The sequence below is a fragment of the Dermacentor variabilis genome, chromosome 5 (assembly GCF_050947875.1).
Source record: "Dermacentor variabilis isolate Ectoservices chromosome 5, ASM5094787v1, whole genome shotgun sequence".
Lineage (NCBI taxonomy): Eukaryota > Metazoa > Arthropoda > Arachnida > Ixodida > Ixodidae > Dermacentor > Dermacentor variabilis.
Window position 1 is genome coordinate 154,567,694 of NC_134572.1, and position 21,012 is coordinate 154,588,705.

Consider the following 21,012-nt stretch of genomic DNA (forward strand, 5'->3'; position numbering starts at 1 on the left):
GATACCTTCGACGGCGACCATGAAGTGGCCTTGAGGTAAAAACCAGAGCCGTCATCCCTGTACTCAAAAGAGAACATACAGGCAAGTTGCAAGAACGAAACGAGATCTTTCGGCCAACCAGCCAAGACCGCATTATATGCCCTAGCTCCTTCCCAAAGAAGTTGCACAAAATATTGCTTCCAAGTTCTTCCGAATATTGGTTCCCAATATCCCTCTCGCTGTAACATGTACTACGCTGCAGTTTTTTTGTCATTTTCAATAGTGGGCGTTCAGAAGGGAAATACAGTGCAGTATACACTTCACTATGATCTTTTGGCCCTGAGAGAGCGTTGCGTGGGCTCTTTTCAACACCAGCGGTCCGTATGGTCCGCGACGCGTCTGGCAGCGTTCAAGCCGGTTGCGTCGGGCGCACCGCGGATGGTTGCTTGACCGAAACGAGATTTGCAATGAGGTTCTGTCTGTGACAGGGAACGATTGAATCAATATGAAGTATTGCACAGTATGGTTTGGTTTAGGGTGGTGGGCTGGGGTGTGGCGTTGCGAAAACGCACTACACCAATTTTAAAATAGGTGGTATTATCATCTCCAACCAATCAGCTTTGCCGGCAGCCATTTCATGCTTACATCTACTCACGATTATGGGAGAGCCAGTGTGTTTGGTCTTATCTAGCGTTTTTTTATACATCTCCTTAATAAATTTTTAAAATTTTTTTGCTTAAAATTTGCCTTGTACCGCTAGCTATGGGCATGCGATTTAACATACTAACTGCGTAGAGCTGATACCTGCAAAGTTGGCATTGCATTTTGTTGTATTCCACCAGCTGTCCTATGTAGTATTTGCGTCGTATCGTTCCTCTTGTCAAGGGATGTGAAATGTGCGCCGCATAGTCTCGATGCCTTTGCTTACTCTTCAGTGCACAATACCGCACCTGCTCGCTAGGTACGAACAGCTGCTGAAGAAGCGAATTGTAAAGGTACGCACGCAGCTACAGCAAGGCAACATCGGACTCAGCAAACCGCTTTGCAGAGAGCAGCAGCACAAGCCCCTGTTCGCCGTCGAGACTGGAGGAATAGTTCAGTTGTTTCTCGTCGAAATGTTGCGAAGAGTCTTCGCGACGAATGCCCTCTATTCCGAGCTGCCTGAAATGCGGCGCGGGAGCTTCTTGGCGAACAACCCGACGTGCGCGCAAACAAAAAATCAGGCACAACAGCTTGACCGTCCCACTGCATTCCCTTTGTGACAAAATTTTCGCATCGTAAATTGCACCTGAGTGTGTTTCAATAAATCTCTGCAAATTAAAACAATACTTTCCGTACACTCCTTGCCTGCTGCTACGGTTTTCAAGCAGTTCACGGATGTCTCCTATGGACCAGCTTATCCCGCTAACGTTATCACTGTGCTGCATGTGCCAATCAGGTCGGCGACTTTTGAGTTGAAGCTTGTATTGCCTCACTTGTATCGGCTTCGGTGTTCGTGTTACTATACGAAAAAAAAATTGGCTGCCGGATGGCAGCCTCTCGTTGTTGGGGCTGATTTTAATGCACCCAATACGGAATGGGGGTACGGTTACGAAAGTGCAAAAGGGACGAACTTGGCTTTCGACGCTGCAGAGCTCGGCTTAATACTCGTCACAGACCCAAGGCTCCCCACCAGATCCGGTAATTCGGTCAGTCGAGATACGACTGCCAATCTCACATTCCTCCGAGATGTCGAAGGCACGTGGGACAACCCCCAGGAGGGGCTAGGCAGTGACCATTGCATACTGGAAATTCTGCTGCGTGTCTTTTGCGTGTTCTGTTGTGTCTGGTTTACGGCAAAGGTTACACCTGTGCACAAATCTGGAGATAGAGGGATAATTGAAAATTGTCGTCCCATATCGCTGATCTGCGTTTGCTGCAAGCTCCTAGAACATGTTGTAGCCAAGTCAATTTACACGTACGTCGAAAATGCGAACCCATTCTTTCCCAGCCAACACGGATTCAGACAGCGCCTTTCCACAACACAGCTTCTTGGAACAATCCATGACTTTGCCAGCGCATTAAACAACACGAAACAGATAGATGCCATCCGTTTTAATCTGTCGAAAGCATTCGACAGAGTGGTACATGCAGAATTGATTGTGAAACTGACTAATATGGGAATAAACGCGACAATAGTAAAATGGATAACCGCGTACCTCCGGGGCAGAACCCAATACGTAGAAGTGGAACACAATAAATCAAAGCCGTTGATCGTAACGTCTGGTGTCCCACAGGGGTCGGTGTTAGGTCCTGTACTATTTTTAGTATATATTAATCACATTTCCTCGGCAGTTGACGAAGGTTTCACGGTGCGACTTTTCGCCGATGATTGCTTACTATACAAAGAAATCAATAGCAGAGAAGATCAGAAATTACTCAGTGACACTCTTAGGGCTATAGAGAAATGGCGTGACGAATGGAAAATGAAAATAAATCAGAGTAAAACTGTTGTATTGCGCATAAAGAATAAAATAAATCATGTTTTTCATTTTAATTACACAGTGAATTCTTCGGTGCTTTCCACGGTTGACGTGCTGAAATACTTAGGCACACATATAACCGCGAATTTAAGCTGGTCGAACCATGTTACAAAAGTATGCCAAACTGCGGAAAGGAAGGTTTGGTTCTTGCGACGGAAATTGCAGTTGGCCTCACAGTCAGTAAAACTAACAGCTTATTTAACGTATGTTCGACCCACGTTAGAATATGCCAGCATAATCTGGGACCCTTATCAGACAGGGTTAATTGAGAGACTGGGAAGAGTTCAACGTCGAGCAGCAAAGTTTATTCTATCGCGTTATTCTCGCACTGATTCAGTCTCGGAAATGCTCGGTTTGGTGAACTTGCCTATGGTCGCTGAACGCAGGCGCCCAGCTAGGTTAGAGTTCTTTTTTCGTCTCACTAAAACAGATTTAACATCAATAGCGAACAGTATTTGATAGCACGACAAGGTAGAACACTACGGTAAAGCAAATATAGTACTTTTTTAAATACCTGATGCACATTACCGCTTACGCATTTTCCTTCTTCCCAAAAACCACTAAAGAATGGAATGAATTACCGGTGTTAACGCGAGAAAGCATCAGTGCGGAAGAATTCGAGAAAAACTTAAAGCAACATTGAAAGATGCGCGCACGTATACGTGCCTTTTTTAGGGGGGCGGGGGGTGTATGACCTCGTTTATTAACAATGCATTTATAGTAATATGGATCGGAGTATCTGTAGAATATTTCGCTTATGTATCTTCTTTGTTCGCTTATGCTCACCCATTAAAACACTATTCCTGTACTGCCTTAATCTACTGTACTAATTGCCAAAATATTGCTATTGCCATGTTGTATTTTTGTGCTATATGTAGTATTGTAATACCATGTATAGTACTAATTGTTGAAGTGCTGCTTTGACCCAACCTGTAATGGCCGACAGACCAACACTATGAGTAAATAAAAAAGAACCAAACCCCCCGCGAGATATGAGTATGTGGACTGGGATTTTTCGAAAAAATCGGAAATGAAAGAGTCCCGCCAGACGAAATGTATGCAGATCTGCTAGAGAATCTGAACATGGTAGGTAAAGGAGCAATAAAAAAAATCATTACGCATCTTGAAGTTCCTAAACTGTACTCGAGACTTGATCACCTTCTGGAGGCCAAACACGCCCTCTCAGCCAGGCGGAACACCCAAAAGCTTAATCGTAGATTCAGGTCGAAAATCGCGCTTCTTCACAAGGAGATTGAAACCTATTCGGCCCAGCTCGCCCAGCAGTTATGGGATGAGACGTTTGCCGAAACGGACGGGCGTATGCGAAGAGGTAGCAAATGAAGCTTACTGAAAAGTCTCCTCAACGATAAACAGTCTAAGTACACCCTTAGCCTCGGAAAGGATAGGCTCATTAAGCAAACCACAATAGGTCTCACTGACAGGGACTTAGCCAGCAACTTAGCACGTACTTATCTCCCCCTCGCCAACGTCGCGGATCGCCCGGTAGAGCGTGTGAACTACATAGGATTCTCGGCACCTGATCTAGATGAACCTTTCACCGTGTCAGAGCTCAGACACGTTCTCTTCAATCTAAACGGCAGATCAGGCCCGGGACCTGATGGAATCACGAAGAAACTCCTCAGGAACCTAGACGATAGGGCAATCGAGATAGTCACGGCCAAAATAAATGAGTTATGGAAAAGTGAACAGGTCCCGATAGACTGGCGTACCACAAAAGTGGTACTCATACCCAAACCAGGAAAACCCCCACATATATATAATCTGCGGCCTATTTCCCTTACATCATGCATCGCCAAGGTTGCGGAGCACGTGATACATAACAGGATCACTGAACATATTGAAAACAAGGAACTCTTTAGACACAACCTAATCGGCTTTATACAGGTGTTGTCCACACAGGACGCTATACTTTTACTTAAGAACGCAATCTTTGATAACCCTACTTGCGACGTGAGAGGGATCCTCGCACTGGACCTCTCCAAGGCCTTCGACAGGGCCGTGCATAAACACATCCTGACGGAGATATCGTCTCCTAACCTGGGCCAGTGGTTTCATGATTACACCAGATCTTTCCTCGCGGATCGCAAGGCACACCTCCGACTAGGCATGGTCATGGGAGGACCCTACGAAATGGGCACCTGCGGCAACCCGCAGGGCTCGGTCCTTTCCCCACACTTATTAATATAACCATGCACAAACTCTTTACTCGCCTCGCTGCAATCCCGAACGTGGGTCACGCTATTTATGCGGACGATATCACGATCTGGGCGCCGGGCGGATCGCTAGCCATGCTCGAACACTCGTTACAAAGCGCGTTAGAGGCTACCGAAGATTTTCTTTCAAACGCGGGCCTTGAACTCTCCCCGCTAAATCAAGAGCTACTGTTACACCGCCAGTACAGACAGGGCGTCAGAAATCTTGCGCCTCTGGAAACTCTGCCGATCGAAATACGAGCTAAAAATGGGCATCCCATACCGAGGATGGACTCGGTCAAAATTCTAGGTCTCCTCATTGATGCCAAGGGCTGTAACTCGACGGCCATCAACAGGCTCACTGGAGAGGCTAGTCATGTCCCAAGACTTGTAGCCCGCGTCTCAAATGGAACAGGCGTTCTCAAAGAGGACAATTTGCTCAGAGCTTATCAGGCATGCTTCCTAATTCATGTCATCTACATCGCGCCATGCTTTATTTGGGGTAAAGTGGAAAAGGCCAAGCTCGACTCCCTAATCAGAACCGGCCTCAAGCGCGTGCTCGGCCTTCCGCAGTCCACAAGCAATGAGGAGCTGCTGGAGTTAGGACTTCAGAACACCATCGATGAGGTAATAGAAGCTCACACAGCGGCTTAGATAATGATACTTTCATGCACTGAGCCAGGGACTGAGATTTTAGAACAAGCGGGAATCCAACCCAGACAATAACCGGCGACCAATGTTAGCTTGACCTGGGAAACCAGAAGTCGCATTATGTTTCACCACGTTCCGCGAAATATCCACCTAGTGAATAACGAGGGTAGAAGATTCGCGAGAGCCAAGTCCAACTTCAAAAAGATGAATCAGCAGAAACTAGATGCCCTCTTTGTCGATGCTGTCAGATATGACAGCGTGAATAACTTCGCTGTCTCGGTGGTCAACGCGGGGGGCAAGCTGGTACATGCAGCCTCTGTTTATACGAAGTTTGCCCATGCGGTGGAGGAGGCGGCGATCGCTCTGGATTTTCACAGCTCAAAAGTTCCCGCTGTCGTCTCCTCGGACTCGCGCACGGCGGTGAGATCGTTCTCGTCCGCCATCATATCTGAACAGGCAAGCAGTATTGTGGTTAAAGCACTTCAAAGGACTAGGGAGAGCAGTGAAGGAGGATACCAAATCTCGTGGTTCCCAGCCCATCTAGATGGCTCAATCAACCCGCTTGGATGTAATCCTAACGAGCAGGCCCACCGGAGAGCGCGCGATTTCACGCACCGCGCTGTCGCGGGTAGCCATGCAGGCTTGGAACGAGGTGAACATCTACAAAGATCCATTATGTACTTTGCACGAAATTGTTTCCCATTATCGACTAGGCAGGAGGACATTTCCGCCTCCTCACCCCAAATTGAGCAAACCTCAGGCTACCACACTCAGGCTCCTGCAAACCCGTTCGTATCGCACTCCTCGATTCCTTAACAACATAGACCGTGAACACTCGCAGTGTGTCCCAAATAGGGTCATGACTCATGTTATTTTGACCACATGCTCTGGCTGTACCCTGCCCTTAACGCCTCTCCACCTATCACGAAAGGACAATGCCAGGAATATCTCAAGAGCAGCAATCACCACATTCAACTCCAGGCTGTCCAGAGGGCCCACGACATTGCGAAGGGACTTGATCTCCCGGTCTCATCGTGGGCTGAGCCACCGACTTGATCTTCGGGACCCTTCAGTTTTGGCTCTCGAAGATCTCAGTCCTCCAGGACTCAAATAAGGTTCCTGTCATGTCATGTCATGCCGGATGGGTCAGCTAATTCTGGATATGCAAAGCGAAAGCTTGAATTAGCCTTGTTAAGTCTTGCTTGCACTTTGATAACCTTTGCTTTAGCGGTAATTATTATACTTAGGTATGTAATCATCATTAAGTCACACTTTTGCGTCAAGTGCTGGACTGCTGTTTAAGGTGGCATTACTCACCGTGGTTGCATAGTGGCTACAGTCTTGCGCTGCTTAGCACGAGGTTGGGGGATCAAATTTCGGCCGCAGCAACCATATATTTAAGGCGGCGAAACGCATAAACGCCCGTGTACCGTGCTCTGCGTACACGTTAGAAAATGCCATGTGATGAAAATTTCTGGAGCCCTCCACTGTGGCAAAACTCGTGAACGTATGGTGGTTTTGCATCCTTATTATTAATTTCTTTCTTTGAGGCGGCATTATCTGTAGAAAAAAAATCAAAGTGTATAAAAGAGTGCCTCCCGCCGTAAATCAGGCACTACAGCTTCGTCGCGAAAAGCTCGGGTACTTTTTTGATAATAAAGAACACCTGAGTTTGTTTAAACATGGGCGCTATAACGTAAAGCTATTCCAAACATTTCTCTTCCAATTCTGCAATCAGCCCTCCGCCAGTGGTCAAAAACATTTTTAATCACCCCCACTTCGCCTGTCTTGAGGCGACGTCACGAAAGCCGCGATAGCTCCCCATCGGATATGACGTCTGCACAATGAATATGTATGACTGGAAAGAACAAAAGAAAACTAGTTATTTATGATTGGACGCCTTTTAGCCATTAGCGCTCGGCTATTGGTCAAAAGTTTTCGGGCGACACCCACTTCACCTGCCTGTCACGCGACGTCACAAAACCTCGAGAACTCACCACGTCAAAGTGACGTGTACGCGTTGAATGCATTATTATGCCGAACAAAACTGAGTTTTCTGCTGAATAGGCACAGGCTGCCCCGTTCCGAAAGGAATAAAAGATGGCTGCTGCCAATGGCTGAGGCACTGGCTACTCGCACCAGCTGGAGCGCGTCGGTTAATTTTCATGCAATAAAGCTTTTTCGTTAGCCGTGTACCGTTTCCGAGCTCTTTCGGCATGTTTGGAATCTTATTCTGCCAACTAATGTTTGCTGAGGATCCGTTTTAGCAGCATTCTTAACCTTCCGCTGCATGCCTTCGCGATTTTCGACCAGTCACCTCAAGCTAAGTAAGGGAAAGCGGATCAATCACAGACGCCGGCACCACCGTCTTCATCCAGTTATCGATATTCAGTGCACTGGCTCGGCCCCATCGAATCTGTCTCCAGTAGAGCATGCTGCTGTTCTCTTTCCAGCCAATTATATAAGACAAGCCGTTCAGTGTAGGCAATGTAATTCGTTTCTAAAGCAAGCATAAGTTACCTCCTATAAACGAGGATAGCGGTTTATTGGTCTACACAGACAGCCCTGCGGGTCACCGCCCGATCCTTGCGTCTGCGGTTACGCAAATTTGACGTCAGAACATTAGAATAAATACGTATTGTACTTTCTGTATACTCAGCACTTGCACATACCGTCTTCAAGCAGTTTACGACGGTCTCCTATGGAGCGGCTCCTCCAGCTTACGCTGTGACTGTGCTGGGCGTGCTGTGAAGGCCTGTGACTTCTGATGCGGAAGCGTCAAATGGACCATCGAGTGAAAAAAAGATAATGAGCAATTCCACGATGTGAAGGTGGAGGACCAGCGAAGCTGTTTAGCGTAGGACACAGAGCTTACATGGAATTTTTTACAAAAATACGAACATATCGGTTGTCCTGATTTGTGGTCATCGTGACGATATAGGTAGACACACACATTCGCTTATCACCTCTGTAATTAAATGCGTCCGTCACTCAAAATAATAGAGTTTTAGAGTAGCGTTTGTCGCCTTGCCTGCGCAAGCTCTTTTGCGGGACGTTACGGTGCCTGTCCTTTCAAATCTTTCAGCTTACCTTACGGAAAAATAAACGTAAAGAAAACCCCTATTGAAAAATTTGTATGAGAAATTGAACGAGATGTATGCATGTCGTACAGATTTGACGAGAAATTGAACGATATGTATGCATGTCGCACAGATTTGACGAGAAATGAACGATATGAAATGCGTATTGAACGAACTCTCATAGAAAACGAGCGAGATCTGTATGATGTGCTACGCAGACTTTTACGAAGTGCACGAGATTTATGCGATGTGCGATAAGAATGCGTAGAGCTTGTATGACATGTGTGCGATGAGTTGCGTAGACCTGACGAGATTATGTATGACGTGTGTGAGGTGGCGTGTGATGTGTACGCACTGTAGTCGTATGAGCAACTTGATCTTTGAGGATGACTATGAATTGCATACAAAGTGTGTGTACTCAAGTCGTAGTGCATACAAAAGCTCATTAATGACAGTGAGATTTATGATGAGTTGTTTGTAGTACATGCAAGAGCATGATCAATGTGCTGTATGATCACATTGAACCATTGTGACACATATATACCAGCATAATCTACAGAGCAAATAAGAAGTTCAGAGTTGAACTTCTGGAATTTCATGCAACGAACACATATACTTCCCCATCAAAGCTGGTGTCGGTACTTTTGATGCAATGATTTTCACTTGGGGACATATTCTCGGATGAACACTTATGGCGATACTACTGCCTTTGCATGACGCATTCCTCGACCAGCCAATAGGCACTGGATAGCACCATGATCTTGTCGAAAGCTATCATCAGAGAATGAATCCTTTGTTCAGAGTAGATCTGCCTAAGATTTTATTGCAATATAGGAGTCAGGTACCATCAAAGTTTCATAATAAAATGCTATATGCTTGTTTGTGCACGCAATAATCTGGCAATGTGATTATAGCACATTGGAAACACTTCAAACAAGGACGAGTTGGCAAAGTTTATTGCAGGAAGTTTGATCAGTGACAAATTATGCATGCACTTTGTCACATCCTAATAATATTGCTTTGCATCAGAGATATCAGTCAGAGGTAGTAATGGGCGAACTTGAACCTGCATATTTTCCAAATAGCCAAGTGCGTCAACCACAATACTGTCAAATACAAATCTGCTAAGAGCATGTTAGTGCCTGTTTATGTCAAATTGTAGAAGGTAGGCATGGGATTGGCCATGCATGCCCACATATAAAAATAAAAAGCACAACCACAAAACAGTGTAATAGGTTGGTGAACAGATAGCCAAAATAGCAGTCAAAATCCATCGCACTTTGTCACAAATAAATAAAAGATATGGTAATAACAATAACAATCCCTAAATATGTCATGTGATCAATTGTGGTCATGATCACAGTTACTGCTGTGAAAAATTATTTGCACTAAGTGTTTCACAACTTGCTAAGAGAGCTTGACCTAGTAAAAAATCCTCATATGTGCACAGCAGTGGCAAAAAACGAGATGAGCGTCGCAACTTGGTGACCATTATCTGCCTACATACTACACAAAACTGAATTTGAATTTAAAGGAGAAATGACAAAGTAGTTCGTGTGCCAATGATGGTTAAGCACACTGCAATGCCTTGCCATGTGTTGAAAGCTGACCTCCAAGCAACCAAAATGTAAGTGACCCTACACTGAAGCAGGGTCTTTAAATGACCAACGTGTATCACATCGTGGCGTTCGCGGACGCAGTCACCAAATGAAAAACACCTTTGCAAATTGCAATAACGACGAATGTCACGCGCGCGCACACAGACAGAATGCGAGCAGTTTCCGAAAGCACTCACGAAAGACTGTACGGACGTTCCTACGCATTCGACGCATATCAGAAGAGCGCGCGGGCGCACACACACGCACACACACACACACACACACACACACACACACACACACACACACACACACACACACACACACACACACACACACACACACACGCACAATTCCGAAAGCACTCGCCAAAGACGGTACGGATGTTTTTACAAGAAAGCAAATCCCGCCGGCGTGGCACCATTTTCCGAAGCACAAACAACACCACTCATTAACAGTACACATCCGTAGAACGGCGCACAACAAGCCTGAACAAAGTGTACACCACTCGACGCCAAATCTGTCGTCGATTACGTCGCTGAGAAACACGAACACCTTCTAACATTCACAAACCAAACCACGATGTGCTGCGAACTTCAAACAGACTTTACGGCCCTGTCCGGTTGATAGGGCTGCTCCACAGGCTGTCCTCGCTGTTGAAAGCAATGTCAGCAAAGTTGTTGAAAAAGGTCGCCTAAAACACGCAAGAACATTGAAATAAAAAATTGGAGGACGCTTAAGCTTCGCCTTCAAGAGTGGAACGCGATAGCGTTCCCGTCGATCCGCCAAGGGGTGTAAGACAATGGGCTACGGCGCAGCGACTACGCGCCCCGCATCGGACGCGGTGAGCGTCGAGCAACGCAGCGTTCGGTGCCACAACGAAATGTGCGCCTGAGCAAGCGACGCACGCCTGAGCCTTAGAAACAGCTCGTTTCTAAGGCAACACCGCGTTCACTAGAGGCGCTTTTGTACCGCTATGAAGCATCGAACTCGTGGCTCAGTGGTAACGTCTCCGTCTCACACTCCGGAGACCCTGGTTCGATTCCCACCCAGCCCATCTTGGAAGTTGCTTTTTATTTATGAAGTGCCTGCCGTGATTTATCGCTCACGGCCAACGCCGCGGACGCCGACGCCGACACCGACGCCGACGACACCGGCTTTTCCGCGACACGAGCTCCTTAACGCTATCGCGTTAATACGCCTGTACTGCCCACGCTACCCATGCGATCACGGTTACCGGAACCACAGACGGCGAAGTAAACAAAAGACGTCATTTCCCCTCATTTCGGACCGAGACTTATAGTTACTTTCTCAGTCGCACGACTCTTCCTTTCGAGCAAGGCGCGACTAGTTTCTGGGACTGTGAGGGCGCTGCGGTCGAGCTCTGCACCAAGTGAGCGGTGCGGCTCTGCTGACATGTGCACGTTAGTTGCGGGTGTTTGCGCTTCTTGTGCTGTAGCCGATTTTATTTTCTCACTGCATGTGCCTTGTTACTGTCCTCGTGCACGTGGCTGGCGGTCGAGCTCTTTTGCGTCCGGTCCAAGTTTTGCGCTCACGGAGACGCCAGTACCGGCGAAGTGTGGGTCACCGAGCGTTAACATTGCGTGCGCACTTTGGTTTGTAGACCCACTTTTTTTTCATCTCATTCCTTTCTTCGGACCTGCACCACTAGGTATGGTGTCTGTAAAGTATTATACTTCAGCTTAAACAACAACAGAAAGAAATAACGGCTGCTTTATTCAGCGAGCACCATGTAAATGCCGAGTGCCGCGACAAACACCCATAATCGTGCCAGGCTATAGCAGACGACGCTCGGACGCTTGGCGCGGAGGTCGATGGCAGCGCTGCGGTGGCGGGAACGGCAGCGGGCTAAATGGTGCACATAGGATAGGAGTTGGGACACTTAAAGAGGTCTATAAACGTTATTGCGGCGGACCGGGCGGTCGATGTGGTACTGATCGTTTAATCATATTTACGCGGTGCTTAGAGAACATGTGCTCCTTTTTTGTGTGAATTAACGATCACTAAGCCCTGGGTCCTGTGCAATGCTATTAGCTCGCTGTATGTTTCTTGCGGTGCGCCGTTGTTGGTTATCGTAGTGCGGTCCACACGCGCTTTCTTTGTGCCCGGCTCATGAGAAGCTGGTGTACTCTCGCCGCTCCCGCCTCGGCTCACAGTGCACGGAAGAATGTGTTGATAGTTGTGCTATCGCGTGCTGTAGTTCACCGCAATTCAACACTACGCTGGACGGACTGTTGGTGCAGTCGATGCGGCGTGAACGGACACGAAGAGCACTCGCCTCAGAAGGTAAGTCCGGCGCCTAGCGCATTCTTATGGTTCATGTAGTGTACCTTGTCATGCGCAGCAGAAGATTAGTACAACTACAAAAACAGTAACAGTGATTCCCTAATGTTCGTTCGATATCGTAGTGCACATTTAGCAAAACGTTTCACGAAAATTACCCTGAGATTGATGTTGTTGAGAGCTTCATCTATTGTTTATTTTCTTTTTGTTATGAAGTATGCTAGCGCCGGGGCATCGCTTGGTCTGAACGGGCACAAAAATTCAAGCAGAGAATGCCACTGCTTCTGTACGTAATTTCTCAGCAAGAAATCGTATAGACAATTCTAGAAGTACGTTGATGTGTTGTGCAAATGATCTGACTCGTGAGAAGATTTTAGCTTGTATGGAAACTTTGATGCTTATAGATTGTCGCCAAGGCAACCTGTATTTCTTGTGTCTAGTGTTCTGTTTGTTTTCGTGCCTTTGACACGTTGAACAACTGCCTGTGATGTAAGAATGAAATATTTAATTTGTCTAAGCGGATGCAGCTTCTTGTAGCTGGCTGTACGAGAGCTTTCCACAATTTGACGCGGTGTTGTTAAATCACAAGTTTGCAGATTCAGCAGTGATTACAATAAGCTGAACATTTATTGTTTAGGGATGTCACAATTTCCAGAGACGGAGGCATCTCTGCACCACAAAGGAGACTGCGGCACTATGCAGCCTGAACAGCACGACAAAGCAACTGATCTGCCTGCTTTGACAAGGTACGTACAAAACAGTCACAGCCATTTATGTGTTCTAGGTTCTGTTCGCGTATTTGGTACCTGCCAACTTTCCCGATTAGTTTCTGCTTTTCCAAGTGTGCTGTTTGTGTACAGCGTGTCAAGGTAAATAATGGTTAATAATGTATGCATAGAAAAATGCGGGCGCTGAGAGCGCTTGGGCGCTTATACTCTTGCGCTGAGAGAAAGCTTTAGGAAAGTGCGTGCTGTCTTTCCAACACAGGATTTCTGTCTAGAATTTTTGCAAAATATGAAGTGCAGAGGCTGGCAGGTTTGGCAAACAATGTTCAACACTTTTGCTTTAGATTTTAATGTAGCCAGTTCATTATCTGTCCCTAGTATAGCATAGCGTCAAGCTTGAAGCTGATCTCTGATGTCACGTCAGTTGCAGGATATAATAATGTGGTATCACGAACTGCTTGTTACGCATGTCAGTCAACATGGTGCAGTGGTCACAGGTGCGAGTATAACCAAAAGCTGGGCATTCTTTGCCCTTCTGCACATGATGTGGGATAGAGCTTGAACTATGCTATAGTGGCACCATCTCCCTCACCTTCTCTTCCTCATTATTCTGTTAACTTGCACTAAAATGCACAACTTCTAGAGGCTTAATTATGGTGTTGTCTGCTGAACTTGGCTGATGTGAATTTCAGTAGTCTGGGGTACCCTCAAAGCCATGCTGTACTTTGCATGCATTTTAATATGGTCAATTTGAAATATGTGATTGGCTGTGGCATTCTCAGAGAAACAAGGCCTCTTGTGAATAATGCATACATGCATTATTCGCATTTTCTAATACTCTTTCAAGAAGCAGCCTGTAGGCTGCTCCCCGAAGAAGTGACCACCTTTGCTTTCTCTACGTGGCAGTCTGGTCCAGTTTACTTAACCTGTCTGCCATCTATGCACGAGGAGGACAGAAGCGAAAAAAAGGGACCTTCGATTAATGTTTTTGCACAGATGGCTCATACATTGCACTTTTCTTATCTTGCAGGCTTTGTTAACTCAAAGCTTTCTATGGGCGAATATCAGCATTTCATTCCTATTTATACCTAATAAGAATTACTTTGTTCATAGTGTCACTTTTTATATTATACTCTTGTGAGAATAAGCTCACTTGTTTTAATGCAGATGTGGCTGGGCCTGCAGAAAGAGTGTAAGCAGACTACTGTGTTGCTGATCAGTGCTGGTGCTGATCTCTACGTCTGAGTTGGCCTCACAACGTCCAGGCACCACTGTGCTTTGCTTCTTTGACAAGGTAATATGATATAGACAGCTTGCACCTCAGTATCAGTTTTGAGAAATATGCTAAGACACAAGAGTTGGCCTTGGTGATAAATACACTCGTGTTCTTTTTTTAAAGCGTTCTTCTTGCAGTGTTCCTCATGCACATGTTTTCAGAAGATGCTTAAATGCAAACTGCCATGGAACTTGTTTATGCCTTAAAGTAGCACTCTTTCACCAAGAAAAGCCTTACTTAATGCACAATTCATAACAAAGGTGAGGAAGTGACAGGACATAAGTCTGACAACCATCCAGTTTTACTGCTTGCACAGCACTATAAAGCGAGAGGTGAAAGGGCAAGAACAGATAAATCGAAAATGCATGTTTCTCACACAATTGCGGAAAGGACACATGGCATGGCTACAATGACGCTTGTTTTACAATGATAAATAAGCAGTCTTGCTGTCTGATAGTCCACTCGAGGTGGAGCCAACTTGCAGATTTCCTGTCACACATATAAGAAATCTTAACGAATTTCGCCAGCACTATGGTCCTTATACATTGCCACAGTTGCACAGTTTTCAAACAAAATAATGCAAGTGAGCTTTGCACTACGAAGTGACCACAAAATGACCTGAGCATTCAGTTAACATGGTTGCAAATCCAGTCATTTATACATTGGCCTGTTTTGCCGACGTAGTGTCTACTGCACGACAGTGGTATTTAATATCCATCAACACCCCTGTGCTCTACTTACTCTTTCTTGCATCCTTCTTTTTCACAGGTAGTGGAAGATTACTTGATTCCAGAACAATTTGGTTTGTTCTACACATGATAGTGAACTTGCCAGTCTTATATTAAACAGGGAATTGGGTAGAAAGATGTGGTATTTCTTATGGTGCCCTGGTGCGTTCAGCTTCTGCAGATGCTTCAAGCTTGTATTGACAAAAATTGGGATGAAGCCATAGGAGGAGAGTTGTAAAAGTGTAACAAAAGCCTCCTGATAGATATGCTGAGTTGTGCTGCTGTGGACACTTATTGGTTATCCCTACTGGGTAACGCTGTTAGGGTTATGGATGCTTTGACACTGTAGGGCCTATAAGATGGCTAGCATTACAGAACACATTAAAACGACTAGGGATGCGTGTCGTGCTATGCTATCATAATTGGCCCACAAAGTGACCACCTTTGCTTACACTATGTGGTAATCTGGCCCAGTTTACTTAACCCAACTGCCATCTATGCATGAGGAGGAGAAGGGACTAAAAAAATGAAGGGACCTTCGATTAATGTTCTTGTACAGATGGCCCATACATTGCATTTTTCTTATCTTGCAGGCTTTGTTACTTAAAGCTTTCTATGGGCGAATATCAGCATTTCATTCTTATTTATACCTAATAAGTATTGCTTTGTTCACAGTGTCACTTTTTATATTTACCGTATTTACTCACATAATGATCACACTAACGTAATGATCGCAGCCCTGAATTTTGTCGTCGAAATTCGATTTTTTTTATTTTCTGTGTTGATCACACTCCAAACTTGCCGCAGCGATCTGTCATGTGCCAAGTCTAGCTATTAATGATAGCGCTTACCATCTGTCGGATGCTACGCGAACAACTCTTCAAGACAAACCAAGCAGTCTGCACGCACCAACCATTCTTAAGCAGATGCCCGATTTCATTCCTTTCATCACTTTCCGCACGTCCATGACAAAAAAGCTACAACCAAAATTGCCTTCATTATGTGTAGGCTTTGTAATGGTTGTGGTCAAGAACAACAAAAAAGGTACCTTTCGATTCTTCTCATCTGCACTCGTGGGCACGCAACAAATCTTGTAACACTTGTAACACAGCTAAGGTATTCGCCCACCCTTAGCGGAAACGTGCTGTATTAGGATAGTAGTGAAGACAGATGCCGCAGTTTCTGCAGCATGCCCGCTGTGTCTTTCTACGTCACTGACAGATTAGCGCGCCCATCTGTTTCTGCCCCCTCATAGTGGACATGGCTACGTTATTGCCACAAACTTACTGATATTAATGATATTATTCATTACGGATACGGAAGAAACTTTCATTGCATGTAATGTACTCGCGAGAAAAAAAATCGCGTTCGGCGCATTTGGTGTGTTCAGCTTGCTGCGCCGGCCGCCATTTTTGTTTTGGTGTCCCGCACTACACTCAGTGGCAGCCACCTATTTGTTGACCTGTTGCCATCCCGCAGCAAACGCGGGATAAAAAAAATTCTTTTTGCAGGAAATTTAACCGGCGTAATGATCTGAATAACATCTGAATTCTCGACCATTTTTTTACAAAAAAGTGTAATCATTATGCGGGTAAATACAGTACTCTTGTGACACCAAGCTCACTTGTTTTAATGCAGGTGTGGCTGGGCCTGCAGAAAAGCTGTAAGCAGACTGCAGTGTTGCTGATCAGTGCTGATCTCCACGTCCGAGTTGGTCCCACAAAATCCAGGCACCACGGTGCTTTCACAAGGTAATATGATATGGACACCTTGCACCTCAGTATCAGTTTTGAGTTTGACTTTTGATAAATATTTAAGAAGACACAAGGGTTGGCCTTGGTGATAAGTACACTCGTGTTCTTTTCTTAAAGTGCTCTTTCTGCAGTGTTCCTCATGTACATGTTTTTAGAGGATGCTTACACTCCTTAAATGCAAACTGCCATGGAGCTGGTTTAGGCCTTAAACTAGAACTCTTTCACAAAAACTATCATTTAGTTTCTATAGTAGTATTAAAGGTGAATTAATCTTTCCTATAAACAATTCTGCAGTGGCATCCATGCAGTGTTTTCCGTCTGCATATTCCGCAATGCGGTAGCAAAGAGCTGTGCTATCTGTGTATTCACTTGCATGAGCTTGTTATACTTGTTCATTTAATGTAAAATACTTGTGGAAAAGTATTAGACTATTTCTGTGGTCTTGTATTGCAATTCTGCAGCCATTTATATTGTTTGTAAAACACGAACATTTAACAGAGACAGGAACAAGGCAATCCGAGGACGAGCACTTGCTTTCAACTGCTGTGGTTAATGTTGAAATATCACTTTACATAGGTAGAAAACTCATAAGCCTCCGTGTTCTCTTTTTCCTGTTTCTCTGTGAGATTTTCACGCTTTATACACCATATCATGCAAGAACCAGCCCATTCAGTTATGCAGTGGAGCCACCTATTGTGCATGTTAGCTCCAATGGCTTGTTAGAATCTAATAGGGCCGGCTGCTTTGTTTACATTTTTTTGCAGAGGCATACGAGCACTTTGTGTCAAAAACGCCGAGCACTGTGGATACAGAGGCAAGGAGGCTGAAGGACCTGAACAAGCACCTGGCCACCATGCTTCGGGATGCAAAATAAAGATGGTTTGTGTTAATTGTGTGCCCTAAAAAGGGTCCTCTTTGCCTCCGAGCTGGCATATCGGCCGACTCATGTGATAGAAATTAACTCGCTGTAATGTTGGCAGTAGATGTTACTGTGTGGAACTTCACCAAAAATATTGCATGAAGAAAAGAACTCATTCAACACAAATGAGAACACCTGTAGACTGCAGCTAAACAAGAATAGTGTCATTTTCCATAGCTGAACGAGAACATTTTCATGTAGCATACACAAACGAGAACGATATCGTTGAGCATAGACGTGCGAGAACTATCTCGTCAAGCAAAGCTATGCGAGAATAATCTCGTTTAATGTACCCATACGAGAATGATCTCGTTCAGTGACGATGTCCATGTGACATACGACATCGTTGAGTCTACGGAGCAGTAATAGCGTAGAGAAGTTCTCGTAAAATTCTCATACAAATTTTTTCAATAGGGATCCTGCGGGAGACAATCGAGGCAGGCTATATAAAGCTACGTGTCAGACCCTATGCCCAAAATCCTCTTGGATTATTTAAATGCCAGCGTTTAGGCCACAGTTCGCGGAGCTGCCGAGGCCGACAGACATGTGCTAAATAATTGTAATGGTGGAGATCATGCAGCTGAAAACTGTGAAAGTGCTTCACACTATGTCAACAGTGATGGCGAGCACGCCGCATACTCACGGTCGTACCCGCAATGGAAAAAAGAAAACGAAATCATGAAGATAAAAGTCAAAGAAAATGTTTCATTTAGAGAAGCCCGCAGTTGGCTTTCCTATCTGTCCAAGAGCAGCTTTGCCGATGTGGTGTGTCAGGGGGCAGCGCCGCAATGGCCTCCGGTGACTGTCTGACCCACACCCAGTGAGGTGAGAGTGACGCCGCCCCCCCCCCCCCCGGTGCTGCAGCTAGCGTGCCTCCGCCGGCCCAGAAGAGGCCGTCTACCTCTGGAATGGTGGCCCCGAAAGGTTCGTGTAAGGGGACGAGGCCTTCTTCTCAAACGCAGCACTCACAAGAGCGCCTGTCCAGCGCCTCAGAAGAGGCGATGGAAACAACCAGCCAGACGGCGCCGCTCGCGCCTAAGGAGCAGCGAGATTCTCTTAATGGCTCCAAAAAAGAAAAACACCGCATCACGGCGCCCTCAAAGGGCTCTGGGAGCTAACTCGTCTTTAAAACTTCGTACGCTCCACAGGCAGTTGCTATCCGAGGGGTGTTGTTTGACAAGCTGGTCATTATCAGCTCTGTATACATCCCTCCAAATTATCAACTTACTAAAACCGAATTTCAACATTACATAGATGAACTTCCCGCGCCATACATAGTCGTCGGAGATTTAAACACACATGACACTTTGTGGGAAAAATCTAGTTGCAATGGGAGATGTCACCTAATTGAAAATTTGACTTTTTTCACAGGAGGATGCATACTTAATAAAACAGAGCCGACGTACCACAGCGTGGCACATAATACATATTCCTCGATAGATTTAAGCATAGTGTCGAGTGCACTAATGCAGTACCTTGAGTGGTCCGTTCTCAAGAACTCCTTTGGGAGCGGCCACTTCCCAGTTATGGTAAACTTAACAAAACAAGATGGATGCTTGCCACATGCTCCCCGGTGGAAGATTTAATCCGCGAATTGGGAACGTTTCCGGGAACTAACATATATAATAAATAAATCAATAATAAATTTTATTTCTGCCTCAAAGATACATGGACAGAGGAGCTGCAGAAAAAGCTGTAAAAATACAGCTTGACAAAGCCGCAGCCCCCATTTTACAGGCAACAGCAGAAGACAAACAACGACTCAACTTCAGGTGTCGTATAAACGAAACAAAAGAACAAAAATGTAATGCCATACATCGCAAGAGCACTTCAAGCATACTGAGTAAACACAGGGATAAAAAGATTGTTATTACATATCACACTCTCATACATGAAATATGAGATACAGAAGCAAAGACTTATTTTGGCCCAACTGAGGATGAAAATTGTTCGGAGCTACCTTCTATATACATCCTACGCAATACCTTATGAGTACAGGTGAATAAGTCAAAATGTGCAGATGTATAAGCGTTCAGAAGGGAAGGGAGTGTGAATTGCAAACGTTCTTGCCCGGAGTTTAGGCATGCTGTTGGCACCATCCATTGTTCGGGTTGTCTGAAAGGGTAATTTGTGGTTTTCTCTTGCAAGTTTGCCAATCGTCGAATATGGTTTGTACCATTTTTTATTTCTGTTTTATAAAAAATGCTCAACCGGTATTGATATAATTCATAGATTTGGACCACACCGGCTGCAAGAAAGAGACTTTTGCTGGGTGACCCATAGCTAACATTGAAGGCGTAGCGAAGGACCCTTTTCTGCAGCATGTGTATTTTGCGAAGACAAGAATGTGTTGCAGTTCCCCATACAAGATGACAATAATTTACGTGAGAATAAAAAAAGTGCGTTATAAAGAGTTAGTTTGAGTGACGTCGGAAGAATGTGCCGTGTGCAACCAATCATGCCCACTACTCTAGCTAGTTGTTTGACAACGTGAGTTACATGGTGTTTCCATGACATGGAAACACCATTCGCTTACGAAAAGCAAACGACGACCTCAAGAGCATGATCAAGAGGCTAGTTAACGAAATGGCGGAGATTCGGAAACTCGTTACGATTGCGTCTGATAACGGTGCGCCAGGCAGGGCCACAGAGACTCCAATCCCAGCCCCAGTAGACGGTACTTCGACGTCCTCCAAACGCAGAGCAGTAGTAAAACAAACAGGTGAATCGGGAGCGATGTCCTCAGAAGTCAGCGAGATTAAGCAATCTCTCTTTGGGCTGGCAGATGGCCTCAAACAAGTCACTGCTAGCGTCAATTGTCTCACCGATAACGTTCGTCAAATTCAGGTTGCACTCGGAGACCCCAACAGGGGCCTCGGAGCTCTCGCTGATCGCATAGACGCCATTGAGGCGCGAATCGCTACACCCGCCTCCGTCGTACAACCGCTCACCGTTCCCGCCATACTAAAGGAAGGTAGACTTCAATATCCAACCAGGGCGGCGTCAGGAGGTCCCAGTCTTTGCACAGCCCTAACTGCCCCGTTAGATGGTAGTCCATCCGGTCCGCCATAATGGATAGGTTCAAAGAGAGTTTTCGCATTTGGCAATGGAACTGCAGGGGATATTCTAACAAAAAAGCCCCTCTGCAGCAGTTCTTCAGGTCCTTCGCAGTCAAACCTCAAGTCATTGCTCTCCCGGAAACATTAGTCTCCGCCGCCTCGCTCCAGGGCTACAGGGCCGTGTCGGGCCTGCCCGGGGGGCGA

At 45.6% G+C, this 21,012-nt stretch overlaps 1 long non-coding RNA gene across 2 annotated transcripts; it reads left to right on the forward strand.

Moving 5' to 3' along the window:
* The first annotated feature begins 13,071 nt into the window (after window positions 1-13,071).
* Window positions 13,072-17,721, forward strand: LOC142582004 (uncharacterized). 2 transcript variants are annotated; one of them, XR_012828350.1, is made up of 4 exons: window positions 13,072-13,093; window positions 14,240-14,366; window positions 16,715-16,827; window positions 17,595-17,721. It is a non-coding gene; the product is annotated as an uncharacterized LOC142582004 (long non-coding RNA). The 2 variants fall into 2 exon arrangements; XR_012828349.1 differs by lacking the exon at window positions 13,072-13,093 and having other exon boundaries at window positions 14,231-14,366.
* Window positions 17,722-21,012: the final 3,291 nt, after the last annotated feature.